Source organism: Taurulus bubalis, assembly GCF_910589615.1.
Source record: "Taurulus bubalis genome assembly, chromosome: 15".
NCBI classification, from domain to species: domain Eukaryota; kingdom Metazoa; phylum Chordata; class Actinopteri; order Perciformes; family Cottidae; genus Taurulus; species Taurulus bubalis.
In genome coordinates this window covers 7,967,794-7,981,917 of record NC_136603.1, presented here as the reverse complement: position 1 = coordinate 7,981,917, position 14,124 = coordinate 7,967,794, and positions in this window count along the sequence as shown.

Genomic DNA, 14,124 nt, shown 5'->3' with positions numbered 1-14,124 from the left:
AGCTCATGGCGAATACACGCCCATTTGTTTAGGATCATTGTTTGCTCTATATATGTTGCAGACAATTGAGCCAGCGAACCTCCTTCTTGAATTTACAGTGTTTGTTAATAGGGTTATAGGAGGGGAGCAAGAGAGGAGAGAGAGAGAGAGAGAGAGAGAGAAGGAGAGCGCTAATAGGAAAAACACTGAATACGGGGGGAGTTTCATCTCTTGTGTCTCCACTTGATTAGTTTAACAACTCCTTTGATCTTTTGCTGTGATTGAAGTGTTTAAGTGGAACATGAGGGGCAATGGCACAGCCAGAGAGCAGGGGCCTAGTAATGTGCCACCAAATGCCTAAGAGGCACAACACCTTAATGTCAGGGGGAAATTAAAACACTTTTCCATTACAGAGGCCCTTGAATCTTAATTCATTTGTCCACACACAATACAAAGTAGGTGACAAGGTCAGTAAATACTCATTGAATAAGACGTAAATGTTGACCTTTGAGAGCAGGTAGAAATGAGAATAATTTCAAAATACAGTGTTCGAGAGGGAGTTCACATATTTCAGTTTTGGAAGAGAATGAAGCATTTGCAGTGAGGGGCCGTTTCCTTTGAATGAAGCTACACTCTGCAACGTTGTGTACTTTCACATCTACAAATGGCAGTGAGGCGGAACTTTCCAAATCGTTTAAGCTTAGATTTCAGAAATCCTGGTGACAGCACGCTCATGTAATAATCTGTCTGCTCTATGCTAAAGGAGTGATGTCTTCTTGCAACCCACATGTCAATGGGTTATCATCAGATTTTTTGTTATTATTATTATTAATTTGACTAGTTTTTAGATGCCTAAATACATCAAATCATGCAGTTGTATATTTTGAAACAGTACAACATATATGCTTTTTTCTTGCTGTTGTACTGTGAACAAATGTATATCATTTGTATAAACTATTTTAAGTAATGTCAGTCTGAGATGTATTTGTTTTTCTTCATATAACTCTTTCAAAAGTTACTTTTAAGCTATTGCCAAAATATTGACACCTTAAAGGCACACAAAAACATTACATACACATAAAACACACACACACACATAGGCATACAGTACATACATACAGTTGTATTCACACATATATACTAAAATAGAAACAAACATTGTCTGCACATGTGCACGGTCAAATCCAGTTCTGCCAAAACATATTTGTCTGCCAGTCAAACATCAGCCATCAACTCTTGGAAATCCTGACACTTTCAGAGTCATAAGCTTGAGGTATCTTTGAGACACACTTCACAACACAAACAATTTTGTACCTGTAATGTTATGTCAATACCGCTGAACACAAGACAGATGTTGTTATTATTTTGTCATTTCAAAATTCCGCAGCAGTTGGAGAACCTCAGAGATCCTGTTGCCCTGCACCAGAATGTCAACTAATGACCGGACAGTCGGAAAAGAGCAGCAAATTTGTTACCACTGACAGAGAGTAGTGATAGATTCCAGAGCTGGTGAACATCCACAAAGCAGCAGGCTGCAGACAGTCCTAAAGGTCTGGTGGCACAGTCCATGCACGAGCTGTTACTGCACATGTGAAAATAACAATCATTGAAATAAATCATGAATAAATTCAGACATTGTGAAGAAGAAAACATTTTGGATTATTGCAAAACTGTTATACTCTCTTTGAAATTTGGAATTAATATTATCCAGTTTTACAACAAACTTGCATTTTCACTTGTACTGTAATAATGGTCCTTAATAATATTAAATCCAGTAATTCTTCAAAAGTTGACAATTTACAGACACCTTCACATGGAGTCAGTCTTTAACGTTTAAATTGAATTACAAATGAAGAAATACATTGAAAAAAAATATTGAACTAAACAATTTGGCATTTGTCTTACAAGGGTAGTTTGTTTATTTTTACAATCAACACTTGACATTATGTTTCTCTTGTGACTCTTTCATTCTGAGAGGCAGACAACATGTTTTTTAATTATTCGTTTATTCACCTGTGTTCAAATAGATACAGGTTTATAACAAATATGTAGCAGCATGATTTACATTGGTGGACTTTATTTTAAAGATTTTAAAGCGATGTATTATTTGTTTGAAATAGTTTGATTTCTGTCCTGATAAAGCATGTCACCTTTACCTTTAGAGTGCCATACAATGTACACTCTCCTTGTCCTCTTGACCCCAGACAGTATGAAGCAGGGGGTGTCAGACTTTTGTGAATATCTACAATAGCCGATGCTGTGCTGCGGCTTGTTGAGCTTGTTGTCTGCATTAGCAAAAGCTTAAAGCAGGAGATATCATCCACTGACTCCTGTTAGAACTCCAATCACTCCAATTACATTTACTCCAAAGTGACTTTTCCCAGTCATCCAGCCAGGGATTTCTTTAGCCATCAATTAGAAACGTCGCTTCTAATCTGAGTCGGCTTCCCAGACACTGGTCATTTCCCATTAGAGTCATTTTCCCCAGGATCCCGTGGAGCGATAGACATCTCCGCGGCTCAATAGAGGAGACGTGGAGGAGACCATAATTAAAGAGGTGGCATTTACTCTCAGTCAGGCTCTCTCAGAGATCTGAATCTGCAATTACCTTCCAGAAAATAGCATTGTCAGGACAGGAGCCACGTTAATAATGGCCCCCCATCTCTGGGGCAGGGTACAGAATGCAATCATTTCCACTGAAGCCGCACTTTGATTGTTTATCGCTTTACCCAGGGTTATCAGCCACTCTACTGTAGCGAATGTACACAGAAGGAAATAATCCTGTGGGCCACTAGCTGGGCCATTCAAGTATTTTGCTGAGTGGTGAATCATAAACGGTAACGTTAACACCATACTCATAAAGGTTGTAATATCATGGATAGGATTCACCAACCAGCCACTAAGTCTCACTATCTAATTACCAGAATCGCTCTCTCTTTCTCTCTCTCTCTCTCCCTATATCTCACACTCATTTTCTTTCGCGCTCACATTTACTGCAAGTGCACAGACTCCCCTAAGACTCTACCAACCCGTGCCTGACTTTCCAGATACTTTATCAAGTGCATAAGGACCATTTGCACAGAAGGCAATTAAAAGCTTTACTGGTTCCTGCAGGCAGAGGGGTAGTTTGGGGGCCCCAGTCGACACATGAGCCAGCACCTTATTGGAGAGGGCTGGCTTTGTGCAGAAAAATGGCTTTGGTAATTTACACCAAATAGACTGCAGGTATGGTATGAGAGCCAAGAGGAACGCATCTGCATTAATCAATATGAAATTATCCTGGACGTAATTTGTGGAGGGCAGCCATGCACCTGCCGAGTAATGTGATTGGGGGAAGACTGCAGATAAATAAGTGACTGCACACTGTTGAAAATCTGGAAGCTAGAAAAAGGAAAGAGATCCTAAACCAGATCCAATTGTCTGCTAAATCACAAGAAAATGAGCTGACAGAGGACTGAATGTAAAATTATTTTGAAAATAACGACCCGCTGGGTGCTTCTGACAAAAGGTTGTCAAGCTTTACAGGAGCTCTGCAAACAAGTGTATTTCAGTAAATGTGACTTTTAAGCGTGCATCCCCAAACAAATGCAAATGTGAGGCACCCGATTGTCAAGGGATGTAAGGAAATAAATCTATTCGTATGGTAAATTCTGGCGGCAGAGATAAGCAAGTGCTTAAAATGACCATATGCAAAGGTAGCGATAGTGAGGATGTCCAGCGGATTATCGTGTTTGCATATCTTCTAATCAATCCACTTGCAGTGTCCATGTGTAAAGGCCAAGATCACCTTGTTGTGTTTTTGAATCAGTCCTGAGTTTATGTAGAGTTGTTGTTTTTTGCGGTTAATTTGTGTCAGTCTGCAGTTCTCTTTGTCCTAAACATACTTTCTCCTTTGTCCTATGCTCCAGCACCGCAGGTTCCCAATGTTGTAAGTGTCAGTAAATAGAGGAGAAGCCGAGGGCATTCTGGAGATTGTCTGGCCCTTCTTTGGCAGCTGGTGACCTTCCTGGTCTATATGCTCCATGGCTCTCTCCAGTCTCTTTTTTCAGGTTCCAGACAGCCCGGCTCTCTTTATCACTCCCCAAGATCAGCAATTGCTCACCGACAGTCTCTCAGTAATGCATCCATGCTGGGTATCTCTTAGAGCACGCCTATGTGCTTTGCAAATGCAATATACAAGAAGTGAATACAAGAGAGTAGAAGTGGAGGGAGATCAGAGCATTCCAAGTACCATCCCGAAGAGGAATACTTCTTTAAAATGTTAGTTAAAGCAAATGGCATTTCAGATTCATTTGATTGTTATTAGACGAGAGATACAGGATAATACAATGTAAGTGAGATGGTTGAAATCAAGGACATCAGGGCTACATGCATCCTTTAGAAGGCTGATCCACCGTGATATGCCTGATTTGTTATGTAATGATTCATCTGTCAGCCTCATTAACAAAGTCAGGCAAGAGACAAATATGTCCTTGTACGAAAGATTACGCCTGTTGAAAAATATATATATACTGGTGTTAACATTTTAGGAGCAATTTATAGAAAATAAATAAATAATCTACCGTGCAGTAATAAGTGAGCTCTTCTATTATATTAGACAATAATAATAAAACAGACTATAATCATACTATCACGAATCAAGATAAACATTTACATACAAACAACTGGTTGTGTTAAATTTTACCATTTGAGTCTTCGGTGAGTCAAAAGAGGTTTGCCAATTATGCAGAGTGAAATTGTGAAAAACGTTCCTGTGGTGCGTGTTTCATAAGCATAGTAACACAGGCTTAATTGGTTGAATTTGTCTCCTGGCAGACAAGGAACGGTACCCCGAAGGCAAAGATAAAAAAGACTTCTAAACTCTCTTTTGTGGAGCGGGTAGATGAAAGGGCAGAGAAGACAGGAGCTTGTCAGGAAGAAGCCGGTCCCAGCAGCCAGTGAGTGTGCAAGTGTAGCAGACCAGAAGAACGACAGGTTATCATCAGCTCCCTGCTTGAGGAATGAGACGCCTCGTCATCGAGTCGTAATGTTTTATTCCTCCCTCAACTCTCGTACCCAATCCTCCTCACTTCATACGTGACAGACGGCATCGTTGTTTACAAATATGAGACGCCGACTGTTACAGCTCAGATTTAACGTCCACATCTTGCCACGCTTACTGTCGATGCAAATATTTTAAAAAGCAGTCTAGATTTTTTTAAACCCCTTTTGCAAATAATTTGACTACAATTTTGTGACCCTTTTAATATCCAGCTTTTCTTCAAAAAATAATTAATTGTAATTAAATGTAACGTTAAATATAATTGTTAAATTGAACATATTAAATAGGTACATACACATTAGATAGCTCAGCAAGTCAGTACTTGAAGTAGCAGGAGGCATGCAAAAAATAAATTAAAATGTTTATTTATATTGAAATATAATATGTAGTTAATGTTAAATAAGTAGGTGTGTTGCTTACTGTACATACATAAGTTAAAGCTGCTAAATTAAATATTCAGAGCATTATTATAGCAACAACAATTTTCTATGTAAAGATATAGTGGACTAATGTCTTCTTGAATAAAGTTGCTCTCCCTCTGTGTTTGTTGTTCACCACACTTCTTCCTGCTTTGTTATGTCTACATTTAAACTGCTCTCATACATCGTATTTTTGCACTCTCTTTATTGTTTAATTTCCTAAATGAATGCGCTCTGCTGTTTTGTTGTATATATTGAATATTTTTCGTTCCTGATATTTTTGTGTCTTCTATGTAACTTTGCTTGCTACTGTTACAAACAAATTTCCTCTTGGGGATGAATAAAGTATCTATCTATCTATCTATCTATCTATCTATCTATCTATCTATCTATCTATCTATCTATCTATCTATACGGCAGTTTAAACTTTTAAACTTCAATCACTAATAATTAGGGGTTAAAAGAAGGTATGCAGCTACTATACTGTTCATCTGAGGTGCTTGTTTATAGCCTCATATTGAATCTGTGATTTGACAATTTGTTATCATTGTTTGATTTAAAGCCAGCGAGCAAACAGAGCCAATCCAACATGTGTCACCAAGGAGGCCTCTTGTGTGAACTGCTGTGTAAAAGCATAATATGAAAAGAATAATACATCTTTTTGTATGATATTTACTGTTCTGGACTCAAGGTTGTGAGCTCAGACTGCTCTAACTTTCCATCCACGTGGATTAAACTTTGAGTTTAGAACATTTTGATTTCAAGCTTTAACATCTAGTTCAATTTACATCTCTACTTTTATATTCAATTGAATTATCTTTTATGAGAAAAGCATGCACAAAAGTTAGTTTAATGGGCAAATGGGCGTTTTAAATGTTAAAGTGTTAAACAGAGCTATTCATTTAAACTAATTCAATCCCCAGTCACCAGATGTCCTTATATTCTGCTGTTGGAGCCTTACTGACTCACAAACAAGCATCCAACTGGTTCAAGATCAGCTTGTCGAATGCACAAAGAATCATGGACAATTGATCGCATTCTATTCATTCTCTTTAATCAAGTGAAATATGCAAAAATGTGTTCATCTCAAAACTAATAACTATAATAACATTTTTCAAGAATGTCATAGTTCATTTGATAATCACAGCGGAATAAAAATGGCACATTTTGATTAAATTAGTGTCTCATTTCCATACAAACCACTACTATTAATAAACATGGAGCCAGTGTGCAATTCCTCTCACTGCTAAGTGGGAAATGAGCAATGAAGAATAGCAACAGTTGATAACGGACGTCTCGGCAGCAAAGCATCTGCTCCATGCCACGTAATCAGCCCTGTCAAAATCTTGAAGAGACTCAGATTGTTGGGAAGGAAAACATGGAATGAACGAAAGCTGAAAAAGAAAAACCTTTGATTTTATTTAATTATTCCTCCTGAACTCCTTTCACATCTTATTTCCTGTCAACTGTGGTGTTGAACCCCAGTGTTATAACCCTCGACATATTTGTCACAAAACGTGTAAGTTTTGAATTGTCACATTTTTAAACAGGTATAGAAACACTCATCTAAATCTAAACAACTCACCGAATGAGGAAACATCTCTTTTGGTCACAAGAGGGGGAAAAAAGAGGAAAAAAGAGTTTCAAAGCTTTTTCAGTGATTACATCTGAGGAGTCCTGGTCCAGTGCCCAGGCTCAATGGAGCTGCACATTTCAAATATGGGCATTTAGAGTGGCGTTGTGGATTTCACTTTTTCAATGATCCGAATAAAATTGTCAATGACATGCAACAAGAATTAATTAATTTATTATATTTACTGGATAGAAGTGACCTTCTGTCAGACTACATTTATTTAGAAACTTAACATTTGGGCTTTTTAGGGCTAGATTATTAACATACTTCATAAAGCTTGATGTATAACCATTGTATCAACATTGTTTGTTGTTACTATCATCAAAAGAGCTTGGTGTGTGTGTGCGTGTGTGTGTGTGTGTGTGTGTGTGTGTGTGTGTGTGTGTGTGTGTGTGTGTGTTGAGGGGGTCGGCGGGATTACACAGGATCAAACTCATTATGTGTGAAGTTATTCAGAAATATCTCTTTGGACTATGAGCACTCTTGACTGGCAGCCCATGTGTGAAATCGACAGTACTGCAAGACATAGAAGTGCTGCTTCATGGCTGCTTTGTGCATCAAAAGACCCCAATTTCATGAAGATGATCGTAAAGCCTGGGCGTACCTGAGGCAGTTTGCTGTTTGACATTTTTTTCAATTTTTCCCTGTAACACAAGCAATATGTAGAAGGAAAACTGAGTAATGAAAAAGCAATAAACAGCAAAGCAGAACAGACAAACACTGACTGGAAGTCGCAGCTAGTGCATAAACACCACGGCAATGAGTGTTGAGCACTAAAGAGCTACAATCACGACAGAAGTGGCATCTCTCAAATTACCACGCTAAACCTGGCAGCAACGCCAAGCTCTTTAGGACACCACATGATAAAGATGAATATGTCACATATATATTTCAGACTGTGTCAACACACAATTCTGATGCGCACTAAAATGTGGTAAAGGACACACTGGATGTCACAGAGATGAAAAAATAGATCCTCTCTTTGAAAGGAAAGACTGATTTCCACTTTGCATATTTTTCATGAAATATCTCATACATTCTCCGCACACCAGTGATATTAGTTTGGCAAGGGGATTCAAGGTGATACAGGAGACAATGTTAATGACCGCCTACAGAACTATTGGCATCTCATGTAGTTGGGATTAGATTATTCATGTTTCAGGGCCATATTCAAATGAAAACTCTCACTACTACATGTCAACGCGACTTGCAGTACACGCTGTTATTCAGGGATTATTTTGTTCTTTGATGGTGTCCTTATTTCCGTAGATGAAACACACACAATATTACGATTCATTGTTATCTCAAAAATCAACAGTCGATCAATCACAGAGGGATAGATTTCCCTACTGAGAGTAGAAAATAGGCCAAAATGCAAATCCTTCCAGTTGTGTTTTACCTAAAATGTTAAATGGATTAATTTACAGACAGGTATCTCTTTATAAGTGAGTGAAGTCTTTCGTATGAATGTAGATACGGCAACAAAAACTGTCTCCATCACAAAATACTCATTCACTAACTCCAAAGAAAAAGATGTATTTGTCATTCGTATGGGATTTTCATTGGAAATTATAGTGAATAATGAACTTTCTTCAGGGCATATGATCAACTAAAAGCTATGTTTCCACATCCATCTACTCAATAGTTGGGTATTACCATATATCTTATTGCTTAGATTTAATCAAATTAGATGAAATTTGAATAGTTGGGGCTTTTCAACGATCTCCTTTGTTCAGTTTTATGACTTTGTTTCCAAGACACTGGAAAAAAAGGGCGTGATAACGTCAGACTCAATTTTTCTCTCAACATCTGTTTTACCGTGTTCTGATAAGGTCAACGGGGCTCGCCTTGTCACTGCAGCCTTTTTCTTCCTGCTCACCAGTTCTGTCTGTGTCAGTCTTCATCACTGAATGCACTGAATACTTGTCAGGAATAATATCCATAGTATTTTGAGGGCCTCCTAATTAGAACAGTATTGTAAGTTGGAGGTAGAAGAATGTCACAGTCATTATTTAAGGAGATATTGCTGGGGGCTATTCTTGATGAACATATCAAATAGGACAAAGACACAAAACAGGCATTCAGTGCTATTCATGCTGAAGCCAAACATGCAACAAGAATACAATTGTGGCAATCAAAATGAGATGAAACTAAACAAAAAAGCTTAGTATTACAGGGCTCATACTTAATAATACCGACGTTTTTTATAGAATAGCAGATAAATTAAATGAAATGATTATCCCGGAGGCTACCTATCTTTGATTTGTTGGATGATGTTGTCTGTAGACACATTCAGCACAGCCTGTTTCCCTGCCCTTAAATTAAACAGATTTAAATTCCCGATAAGCTTACCTGTATCTCTTTAACTGTGATCTTATCATCCATCCCTTCTACTTCAAGATGGGTCATAGTGGCATCACTATGATATCAAAGACATTTGATGTGGGCTTCAGTATCGGAATGTGACATTTTGCAGCTGTGTTTACAATATATTTGAGCAAACCCAAACTGACTTACACAGGTGTTTTGGGGTTTGTCGTCGCTAAAGAACACAAATATTCACAGACTGTACTGTACTTGCACAATAATTGGTGCAGAGGACCCATTTATCGTTCATTCTGCAGAACAGTGTCCATCCATCTGAAAGGGAATTAGTTATCACAGGCCTACAGGGAGCCATTATAGACTATTGTTTCAGAGAGTGGCTTACTCCAAGCTGCTTTGTGTTTTCTAGACGAGAAACATCAGAAGCAGGAGAGACAGTATGAAGGAAGGCTGAGGACGAGATGCAGTTTGGGGTTTCATCTGTCGTAAAAGCTACATTATAACAAGTCTCCTTTCTATATTTACCTTTTATCTGTGTCTCTAGTCTATGACGATGAGCTATTATACACATATAATAGGCAGACACAAACACATTGTTTGCATTTCTCTCCATGTGAGGACCCCATGTGACATGTGAATGACTAAATTCATTCAGACTCAGACCATGTCTATCTCAATCTTTCCCAACAAGCAATATAATCCGGATTCTTAACCCCAAAAGCAATCAATATTCCCAAAATATAATTATAAGCAACAACCACTTCATAAAACATCTTCATTTTGAGGCTCAAAAACTAACATACAAAAAAAAGTATAAACTCAATCTCATAATCATCATCATCATCATCATCATCATCATCATCATCATCATCATTTATTTACAGAATATATACTATACATAATATAATATAATATGTGGAATACAGCCTACAGTTGTAAAATTACATGTTCAACTAATGTACTCCGTTGATTTTCTTGTACTATTATTATTATCATTATTTTTTTATTATTAGTATTGTTATTTTGTTGATTTAATTGTCTGGATCAGGCATCAATGATAACATGAGATGAAGCAGGATGTTATCCAAATTTCGCGCATGCGCAATACATATATTTTCTAGCCTGTTAAGCTACCAGGCAGCTAGACAGATGTAAGCTAGCACAGATATAAATTAGACAAAGAAACCTTGTGAAGAGACTGAGTGAAAAAGAGTTTAAAGTAACGGAGGGTGAAAGGAGCGACTGTGACACAAAGCTATATGTGTTATTCGATATATATGGAAGTATGAAATTGAAAGGTACGCCGTCACTATGTCTTTTTAAACTTTTTGTGAGCAGTCAGTGCAGAGATTAGCTTTGGCTAGCTGCTAGTTAGCCGCTGTTGTTTTCCCACCAGCAGATTGTACCAAAACGTGAAGGTCCGAGTGTTAGCTCGGTTAGTTAGCATCCTGTCACAGGGATCAGGAGAGGCCCTTTGTTTTACACCGGGTAATGCGGGGTCTAAACAGTACATTGCCAATTTAACTTGAGGGGTCCTCAGCTAGTTCGTGTCGTAACAATGAATAACGTAGCTACTGTAAGTCAGCTTGGTAATATGCCGACAGATTTCATGGTGACATGTTTTGTGCTAAGATAGCTGATCGGTGCTAGCTGCATTTGCGGTGCAACGTTATAGTGAAGTTAACATTAATCTAGCTAGTGGGGATGTTCATGTTAGCTTGGGTTAGCCAAATGCGTATTGCACAATAACTGGCAGATTGGCAGGATATAATTGTTTTCCTTTTTCAAATGAACGCCACTCTTCTTGGGCAACGTTAGCTAAGCTAGCTAACGTTGTATTGGACGAGTGAAGTGATAGCGTTCAGCGATAATAATAATAATGATTGTTTGGAAATAAGTGTTGACAATGTAGCTGATGTTTACGCTAACATTGAGCTGTTGCTTTCCACTGATATCGATGGTTTTTGTAGTCATATCCGCGCACATCTCAAATAGCATACAGGCTAAAGTAAGCCGAGACGTTCATTTAAGATATGATCGTTTTAACTTTGAACTAAGTTGATGCAAACTAGCCAGATGCTTCCTCGGAAAGCGTCATGTCTGTTGTGTTAAAGGCGAGGTTGCACGGCTCTAGCTAACTAGTCTGTTAGCCAAACAAAGTTGCAGGTGATTCTTGAGTTGGCTAATTTAACAGACAGGCCGACAATCATCTATTACGTCCTGGACCAAAGCATACACCATGTACCATCCATAAAGAGTACACTACCAATGCTAGTTATTAATCAACTATCTGTATGTTAACTGTTGCCCTCATTTGTACATTAACGTGGCATTGACGTTTTTTGTCAATTGTCTAGGGATGTCACTTTGTTGTCACATGGATAATTTATGTCCCTAGATAGATATGACATTGTGAGAACTGTTGCTTTATTGCCAGATGCTCCAGTGAGGTTGGTTGATAACTTGAATTGCTTTTAGAAAGGTTGAGCGAGTACCTTTTCTATGTCTAATATATGTTGTTGTTTTTGTTCTTCCCAGAGTGGAACATGAAGATGGGGCCATGAAGGATCCTGTGATAACTTAGAAAAGCTGCATCTCTGTACATTTCAACCATTCGAGAGGTGATTAGAAGGTTTCATTTCCTTGCTGAGGCTGCATGATTTAGCTGTGATAGTTATGCTTATTGCTAAAGGTGATTCAGTTGCTGCAGTGTGCTGCAAAACAAGTTGTTCAACTTGTTATTGCAAGCACATATTTCTATGCGCTTGCAATAATAATCTAGGTCTGTTCATTCCATCAATGATACGTCATGTGATTTATAATCAAATACACTAAATGTCCTTAATATAATCCCTGATTACATGTTTATAATTGCACATCTCACAATTTAAAATATGTATAGCCTCAAGCAGGAGCAAATGAGATATTTTACTTGAACAAATTCAAAAGTTGTAAAACAGATAAAAACAAACAGTAATTACATGATAGTTGATTGTCACTCTGAGAACCAGGGATTCTGCAATGTATATTGTAAATCACATGGTGGGACACTCGCACAGACACAAAGTGAACTCTGGGGAAGCGAGATGGTGGAAGAGCAGTAGTTTCATAACTTCTCTGCCTTCATATCCTCTTGCCATGGAGACACATTTTTGTGTGATTCTTGCATCATGCAAGTCATTTGTGTCTGTGTGCAGTATGTTAAAACTGTGTAACGTATAATATATTTATCAGAAGTAAAGATACAATTGTTTGACACTTGTAGTTTTTTGCCATTATCCTCATTTACCAGTTGTCAAAACATTTCTCGACCAAGTTTATACCTTTTTTTTTTTTCTTTTTTTTTTTTTTTTAAGTACAAATTGAAATACCTGACTGAGATGGATGACAGGGGTTTATAGGCTTTGATACAAACTTCACTTTTTTGAGAAAAGTGAATTGAAATTTGCTCACAAAAGGGGGTGTGTCCCCTTCGTATCAAGGGATGAGGGATCATGAAATACTTGCAAATGTGATTCTGATATTTCAGCACACATGTCTGAACATAGCAGATGTTGTGTGTTTGCTTTGGCATGCTGCTGGCTTAGGAGTTGGGGCTGCTTAAATAAAAAATGGCTGCTATGACAAAATCGAGATGTTTTATTTCCTTAAATAATCGCAGGCTTATTAGCCGTAGCCTAGCCTGTAACTGACTACTCACCTATCTAGAGGTTGCTGAACATCACGGTCTAGTAACTATCAAATTCACTTCAATATGTCAGTGTTGTGACATGAGATGTTGTTTTTCAACAGTATGTTTCCAGTTAAACTACCAAGACACTAGTCCCTGTGTATCTTTCTTCCTCTGCTCATTAACAAAATCAATCGGTGGAAAATCCGTGTGTTGTTATCAAAGCTTTCTATTGCTTTGTTGACATACCCTGGGCCGGCCAAGCGTGCTTTTACTGCATGTGTGTGCATGTGAGCGTGCCACACTATTTGGGTCACAGCCACGGCTCTGCACTGCGCTCATACGGCGGTTACAGCTGATAACTTTAGAAGTGTAGCGCCCACCCGTAGGTTCGCTCTCAGGTAAACCCAGTTCGCTCTGTTGGCACTATCGTCGTAGTTTGCACTGTTCGCATCGTTAGCATTGTTGGCTATGGGCCTAAGTTAAAGTCTTGTTAGTACAAAATTATCTTTTTATTATTATTGTTTTGCGTCTGTCCTTTTTTTCTGAATATAGCAAGAAATAACTCTTTCAATGTCTTTATGGGCACCTGACTATTATTTTAAGACTTTCCTTTTAACACACATTTTGTTATCGAGGACATGAAAGTTGGCTACAGCTGTCGGATGTTAGTTTCTTGTCAGGGTTTTTTCCGACGACCCTGACTGCCCAAACACATCCTTGTATGCAATATGTCATTGCTGTCTTCTGATTGATTGATTGATTGATTGATTGATTGATTGATTGATTGATTGATTGATTGATTGATTGATTGATTGATTGATTGATTTGGTTGGTTGAGAATAGCTTTGCTTCAGATGTGAGGATGATGGCCGTTTATATGGCCACATAGCCACATAGTCTGGCAATGTGAAATGACTGAAGCCATCTTGTTTATTCATTCAACATTTAAGTAAGCACTGGTTTTTACATCATCACAGAGCATCTCATTTCCCATGTAGCATGGATACATTTCCAATACTAATCACTAAACATACTAAAACCTGCTGTTGAAGGA